An 8,922-nucleotide genomic window follows, 5' to 3' on the forward strand; every position below is an offset into this window, starting at 1 on the left:
CCCACAAAACACGATACACCAATTGAATTTACTTCATATATCCATTATATGCTACTAATTATTTTTGAACTTTGATTTTTCTCCTTGTCTTTAATATCCTTTAGTCATGAAAGCATTGTGCTCTTTTAATATATTTTATTTAGCTTATAAACCATCAAACAACTTTACTATTTATTTTAAATCCTCATTCCTCCCAGTCCTTATAATCTTATTAAATAACATTACTTTCTCTTTTCAAACTCTAAAATTTTCATCTTTAAATATACGTTTTTCGTTTACTTTTTCTAAAATGGTTTTCACTTGAACTTAATTTTCTTCATCTCTATGAATTCATTTTTTAAAAGATCTACTTATTCCTTTGTTTTGAGTGAACAATCCCTCTAACTACTAAAACAAACTAAAATAATAAGTTCTTCAAATGGTGAGCCTCCTTGTCCATCTACAACATCCTTGTCCAGCTACAGTAGGACCTTCAATCCTTTTAAAAACTTTTAAAAACTCACATCATTATAGATTGTAGAAATGTCTTCAGCTTATTAATGTTATTAAATAACTAATATTTAATATTATTCATCTCTTTCTCGTAACTAATATTTAATATTTATTCTTTATCTATATCTTTATTCTAAAACAATCTAGAATCTATTGAATTAAATGATTGAAATACTAAACAAACTGAACTGAACTACTGCAGAAGAATTTTATATATCTGAACTAAACTGCTGCAGAAGAGTTTGTTTTTTGATATATAAAAAACTTTATAAGATGGAGTTAAAAATCAATGAAAATAATATAGCAGGATCTGTTTAGATCAAAATAAGGTGAATCAAAAGGCTACTAGGAGGACTAGTACATTAAATCCAACAAATGGCTTCAACCGGTCACTCCAATTACTCTCTTTAGTGTTCGTGGTTTGAGAAGGAGATGATGCTGCAAAATCAATTGTTTTAATCACAAGTGCTATTAACCAAAATAAAGTATGGTAATTGAATGCATTACACAGTGCAACCATGGGATCAAATAACATAGATAATCATGGAATAATAATATTACGAGACAAACATAATGATCCTTGAATTAGATAACATATAAACATGATAAATGATCATAATCAGGAAGCCACTGACACATAAGTCAGCGAAACCATCAAATCACGTCTTCATAAGACAAATGTCACCATGAACATGGTAGTAATCTTGGAAGAAGCACAAGACTAAATTGAACTAGTGCATCTCATAGTGCTAGTATAATCACATAACATGAAGAATAATCACCAAATCAGCAAATCATATGATCAGCTCAACTGATCATGTAGGAGAAACAAAAAGCATCCAAACTGAAAGCAAGATGTCACAAATCTGGTATACAACTAGCCACAACATAATGGTTCTCACAATTAGGAATAAGGGATTAAACAACTTACCAATGGAGGCACATAAATAAGATCAACCTGAAGGTGCAAACCTCATACAGGTCCGACATGATCACACAATACAAACCAAGTCAAAGCAAGACATAACAGGATGTCATACAAAACAAAAATTTCTGCATGCAGGTGAATGAAACTAAGAGCCTAGTACTTTGAAAAATTGGAAAATGAAAAATAAAAGGCGAATAACAAATCAGAAAGATTATAAAGTAATTTGACATATCAGGCTGCAATGGCAATAATACAATAGTACAACATTTAAATTTTTTTAATTTTTTTTTTTAAAGAAACTTAGAAGTAGCTATTGAATTTTTAGAATTTACTAATATGTTATAATTTATATATTATTCTTATATGTTATAATTTATATATTATTCTTATATGTTATAATTTATATATTGACACATTTTAGAAGCTAGATAGTAATTTCAAATAAATGGATATAAATTGTTAGTAGAAAATGCATTTAAGAAAATATTAATAAATAGTACATTTAAGAGTTTCAGAATTCCTTGTTTATAAAATTTTTAAACCAAGAACAAATCAGAATAAAAAAACCAATTAGAATTGACTTGAACAAACTTATGAACGGCAAAAATTTAATAATGTTCATGTTTTTATTTGGGTGATCAATTAAGATTTCTATTTCACATTGCAACATAACATTTATTTATCAGTATAACTGCATGTAAGACACTAGTTGATATATTGTGCCTAAATTTGGATGAGCAGACTACAATGATGAATATAAACTAAAACACATTAAAGTGAAATCGAAAAACACACCAAAGAAAAAATTCGGTGAATCTGATTCAAGCGTGGCATTAGAGCTGTATCTACTGTTATCTGAAACCCCAAATAGAATCAAATAGAGAACCCACATATATTTTAAGATAAAACAACCAATTAGAAAAGTGTTGATTGAGAGCATAAATCAATTTGATAAATAGCTTACTTCAAGAAAGAAGACACTAGAATCCTGGATTTAAAAAACTGGCACATAAAATGTGATCACTGTATGGGTTGTTGACAACATTCTTTAGCAGCTTCTTGCCTATTCTGAATTGATATTTTATGGTAGAAGAAGCCACTTATGTAGTGCGAGTGTTTAATAGTTATGCATTCATGTAAAATGTCGTTCTTTTTCTTGAATTTTCTAACTGTTGTTTTGCTCAAATTGTGAAGGTTGTTGGATTGCAAACTTTAAACATGGAAAATTTGGGATTGGACATAAACAGTTTTCTTGAAGGCTACAGGCAAGGAAACACTGTTAAAAAAACCATCAAGGAATCTTTCTTTCTTGACTTCTTAAAATGAATTTTTGACATTAGATCTCTGTACATTCTTCTCTTTTGTGATTGCCATACTAATAGTGATGTGGAATATGAGTACACTCGAGAAAGAGAAGATATCGGAGGGAGAATTTAGGATAGGAGAAGTTAGTTGAAGTGAGGCAGTTTAATGATGCCACTGAAAGCAGCATAGAAAAATATTGAAAATAGTGAATCTAAAATTAAAGAAAAAGAAAATGTTACTTAAGATGATAAAAGAACCAGAGAAGAGATCAAGTTAACTATAAAAACCATAGACTTCAGTTTGAAATTAGAAAACCTAAGTTGCGCATATAGAGAAGGAAAGCAGTATTTTCTATTTATTTTCAACCTCAGCTATTGTTAACGCTACTGAAATTAAAGCAAAAAGCCTCTAGCCCAGAATAATTCTGATGTCTGTTTAAACATTTTTGGCATGTCATTTCAATAGTTATGGTGATTTACAAGCCATGTTGGCTATCCATCGTCATTGAATGCAATAATTTTTTTACCTTTGACAGATCTTGGTAGGGCTTAAGCCTTAAATGCCTCGACTCCAGCTAGCAGCAGTGTTGCGGTATTGAGGAGTGATTGCTACAATAATGGCCTAGTTTCACCCCTAACATTGCTAGGTTGATGCCTCCTACTAGTAGAATCCCTATCATTAGAGGGGCTTACTTTTAGATGACGGTCATTGTTTATGTGGCAACCAACCATAAGCGAAGTGTTATATAAAAAGCCAAATAGATAACTTCCTAGATATTATTACATTTACCCAACAACTCAAAGTAACCAAACATATAGTCAAAATCAGAAAGTAAAATAGACATAGAGACAACTGGTAAAGAATTTTCAAGAGGTTTTGCTAAAATCCAAATGTTAAACTATCTACAGGGACACTGTCAAATTTGGCATAACTAGAGTTTCAGGGATGAAGCTAGCAAGGGATGAGAGGTTATTTTAGCTATTTTATAGTAAATAAATCTTATAACCTATCTAACTAACAGTCTGAGACTACAGATAGTAAACATTGCAACAAGAAGAGTGTGCGTAAGTCTTTGGGTGGTAGTCGTACATACCCAGTTGATAGAATACAGACTTGTGGCTAAAAACACATTATATAATATCATGAGAAAGCCGCGCCATGGAGTACAGATAGGATAACGCATCTCATTGTTTACAAGTGGACTAATGAGTATCGTAGGAGACCCTTTTGGTTTTACAGGGATTTCTAAGGATGGGAGTTAAGTCCAGTATTCATAAAAGCATTGGTCAAGGTAAGCATTTGCTTGTCTAATGTAATTGTAAAATGCCCTGGAGTGTTCTTCTTTGTGGCAGGTCTAAATAATTGAAAAGCTTTATTTTCAAAGGAACAGTATATGCTTTAGAAGAAACCCATGAGCACACATGGGCTTTCCATGGTTGTTTTGTTTGGGTCATCTGACAAGAAACCCTAGCTGCACAGAATGAACCAAACGACTTAGCACAAATGACATCGACACTAGGAAAGAATCAGAAACCAAATCAGTAAACCTGGTAACTAAAAAAACCCAAATCGCAATAAGTCGCAATGACCACAAAGTTTTAAAAACCCAAATCAAAGACATAAATCCCCATGTTTAACAAAGAGTTGGCCAAATCTTACAGACCGCCACAACAAATGTCGTTAGCGCTAAATAGATCACCATGCTCGCTAACAATTGCGAGAAAACCAGTCAATAAGAGCAATACCTGAAGAAAAAAAATTTAATTCAGCCACACAAGCCTTGCTGCGAAATCTTTGAGACGATGAAAACCAAAGGCCCAGCCTAGATTGCAGGAAAACAACAATCTTGCTTAGATGAAACAAGGTAATGGTTAAAGCTTGGCCTGAATTAAATAAACCCATTTCTACACGATTTGAAGGAAGCCAGGTTGACGATTTAATGCACCATTTAATCGTCATTATGAAAATAGTGAATGTTGAAGAGTGTAACGCTGTCCTTAAAACCTCGACAGTTGTTTTGCACAGCGCCTACTTTTTTATTATTAAAAATTTTAATATACAAAAATTAATTAATCCACTAGGAAAATTTGGCTGACCAATAGGAAAAATCAAAAAATCAAATATAAATCAAAATTATACTTCAGACCATAGGATATGCGATTCTTTTCTAAAATTTGCATCCACCATTAATGTCTATATTTCATATGAAAACTATAGTCTCTGCCTTTTTAAAGGCAAGGACTAATAAATATTCAAACATTGAGTCCTCTTATCCTGACTCGGTAGTTTACATATCTTGCAAAGAGTTGACAAAGGACACATCACCAAAGCGCACTTTTGAGAGTATTTTGCAATCTCCTCTCCAAAAGACCACCTAAGTGATAACCGGTACATTTTTTTGTACTTTGCACATGTAGGAAGCCAACACTCCAATGAGTCCCACAAAGTGAAATAACACCCTATAAATTAAACTCTTTGGTCATAATGAATAAAATATGCAACCTATGTTTAAATAACTACTTAAATTTTGAAACATTTGAAGGTTGAGACATCTTAATCCCAATAGTTAACACAATCGCAAAGCATGTTTCTTGGGAAGTTCTTCCGATAAGATATTCTATCAAATTAAAATGTTCTAACCATGTACATACATTATCAAATACAAGGATTGGTAAAACCATATTTGTTAGATGTTAAGAATGTTTACCTCATTAAATAACCTTCAACAAATATTCTTTGAAGATGCTTATCTAGTGGTGCCATTGCTCAAAGCCACCAAACTGTGAACATCAACATGAATTGCTAGATTGAAATAGTTTTGAGGTCATAAAAAGGCAGTATAACCCGAAGACTTGCACCCCCCTCCCAAACCTTGAAGTACCCATCCTCGAGACATTCCTACACCAAGTTCTTGAGTACCCAAGTGTCATGCCGAAACTACGAGGGCAAAAACACACAAATATATATATATATATATATATATATATATATATATATATATATATATATATATATTTTAATAATAATTAAATTGCTCTAAGTTTTGAAATGATTGATTACAGTTTAAGTAAAGGTTCTGTACATCATCTTTAGTTTAAAACTCTTGTGGAGGAATACATCGTCGGGATTTTGAAGCTCTTCGTTATTAGATTGATATCAATATTTATTTGATTCGTTATTACATTGCTTAAACAATCATGTGAAAATTATTTTAATAACAATCTAAATGAAATTGGGTTTATATTAATCGTAAAATCCAATCAAATAAACCCGAGTTTAATCCTATATCAAATAGCCAATTAACCTTTCATACTTTATCTACTTAGAATGAACTAAAACAATTATAACAATTAAAAACAAACATTAATCCCAAACTTAAATTAAAGATTATTAATGTGAAATATACACTTAGTCATAAATTTAATTTACTAACAACTAACTTATTTAACTTAAACTAACTAACTGAATCTAAAATTGATCTAACCATATACAAAATGAGTGTCTAATCTTTAAATAGAACTTAACTTTACAATTTAAATAAAATTAAAACTATCTAATTAAAACATGAAATCAAACTAATATTACTAAAGAAATATATATAAAATTTAAACAAATAACTTAACAATTTACAATTTAAACTAAATAAAACTAACTACTAAAACAACTAACTAAATAAAACTATTAATAATAAATCTATCAAACTAACTAACTAACATCATAATCTAACCTAACTATTACTAACCTACACTCTACTCTACCCTAAACCTAACCATCCCACTTGGCCACTAATCAAGTTGATTTGACCCCCAACACCCCTCCCTAGGCCCCACGCAATCCCAAGCCTTCACATCAAAAAAGAGTACACTGATATCATGGAGGAGATGAAGTTTTTAAAGCAGATTTCTTTATGCAAAATTTACTACAACCCAAAACTTATATCAAAGACCTCAACTTATGTCATGTTACTGACATGGCATCATTCACACTCCTTCCCACACAGCCCAAGAAGGAGGAAAACGCATCCCAAGCTGTGGCAAGTGAGCAGAGACAAGGGAAAAGGAATAAGAAAGGAAAAGACCACCCATTTCAAACTTAAGACAACAAGCAAACTTTCCCCCTAACATAAATGTTTTACCATCCAAACTGAGCACTAGATAAGGAGGAAGATGGGAATGGGACAGGGTGGCAGGGTGACGTCACCCTCCCATCAAGACAACCTAGATCTTGATTGGACATAATTACCTTTCTAAATCCAATCTAAACTGACGTCCAAGGCCAATGGGAAACAATTAACTCATAAAGTTTTATAAGTGAGGAGATAATTAGGAGGAGATGTTATATATATATATATATATATATATATATATATATATATATATATATATATATATATATATATATATATATATATATATATATATATATTTTAAATTTCCTTTGTAAATTTAACAAGTATATCAATGTTTCTATTTTATTTTGTTTAATTCCAAAATTTTAAATTAAAAAATTCATTTAAGGAATATTCCCTGTTGCTCAAACCCATTTAATTTCTTCTCCCATACAAAAGGCAGAGAGTTTTACTCTTTGCAACACACATTATTTTTTTGATGCAAAATTTTCTAAGTATAGAAATTACAAGGCAAGCAAAAAAAAAAAAAATTCAAGGTGTATTTTTTTTTCTTTGGAATAGTTTTAAGACATTTATACCAAAATCATTTGATCTCCTATAAATCTTAAATTGGAATAATTCGACCTTTGTCAATAATTTCTTTTTAAATGAAAATCCATAAAGCCTAATTACAACCTTAACATACCAAGAATATGAATTATCCATTTTATTCAATAATGCAATACTTGTTGATTCAAATAATCATGCAACCTGAATCTACATCCATGATCATAATTTTCATTTTCAACATAAAAGAAAACTTGAAATTTTACCAAATTGAACATCATCAATTCCATCCTATTTTTGAGATTCATCCATTTAAATTTAAATCACGATTAAGTCACATGATGACCAATTATATTCAAAACACCAATTTTATTGGCAAACTTGATTCAAAAGCTCAGCCGGGAAAGAACCAGGAAGAAAACCCGACTTCGTTGCCATTTACAACAAAGTTTGAAATACAATTTACAATAGGATATCAATCCCAAATTTCAACAATTTAATTGAATTTTCTTCATGACCTTCATTAAGGGATTTATAATGTTTTTTGCAACACATTTTTAGAACCATGGAGGGAACAAAATTCTGATCAGGTGACAACAAGCATGACCAAGAACAATTCGACCATGCATATTCACACAAGGTTATCACTATATGATTCACAATGAATCAACACTAGAGAAAGGTGGATTCTTCCAACCAGGAGAAGTCAAAGCACAACACCAACAGATGCCCAATCGGGGCTATAACCAAGAACTTCCGTTCTTCCATTTAAACATGCCATACTCATACGAAGTTTGTGCTGACGGGTAGGGGCCCATAACACCCTACCCTCTCTCTCTCTTTTCATCCTGAGAAGAAACTCTACACTGGTTGGAGTCCAACAAAACAGACCTTTCCCAAAATGGTCACTTCTGCCCTCTCCAAGGGTGAGTAATATCAAAACACCCATGCAAGAAAAATCTCAAAATTGCAAACATAAACATGAAAGGAAATCATCCAAAAAATATATGGTTTTCAAATCTTCCCAACATACCCACAAACATACAAACATTGAAACAACAACAAGGTAGCATAAGCATGAAACAACATGAAAGCTGAACAAGGGAGATGAGAATTCCTACCTTCACAAAGAGGTAATGGCAATGAACAAGTTTGAGTAGAGTTTCCACTTCCTTCCTTCAATCTTCAAAAACTCCTCTCTAAATGTAGAGATTGGGTAACAAACTCTACTAGTCCAAGAAGGGCATCTAAATAAGCCTCAAACTCAACCACCAAAGAGATCAATAACTTCTCCCACCCACTTGCAATTCTAGAAACTCCTAACTCAACCCACACTATGGTTAAACCCTAAGTGGAGGTGAGGTGAGGTAACTCAAGATAACCACTTGCAATTTTCGCACAAAGGTAAAATGAGACTTTTTGAGTGGCCTCAAAAGTCAATAAAAGGGGCTTAGGGGTTGGAAAAGACCCCTAACCCATACCCATACCCATACCCTTTGGGTATAATAATTTCATGTTTTAA

This window comes from Cupressus sempervirens, chromosome 3, assembly GCF_028749045.1.
Source record: "Cupressus sempervirens isolate cs-2001-9-10 chromosome 3, ASM2874904v1, whole genome shotgun sequence".
In the NCBI taxonomy this organism is placed as follows: domain Eukaryota; kingdom Viridiplantae; phylum Streptophyta; class Pinopsida; order Cupressales; family Cupressaceae; genus Cupressus; species Cupressus sempervirens.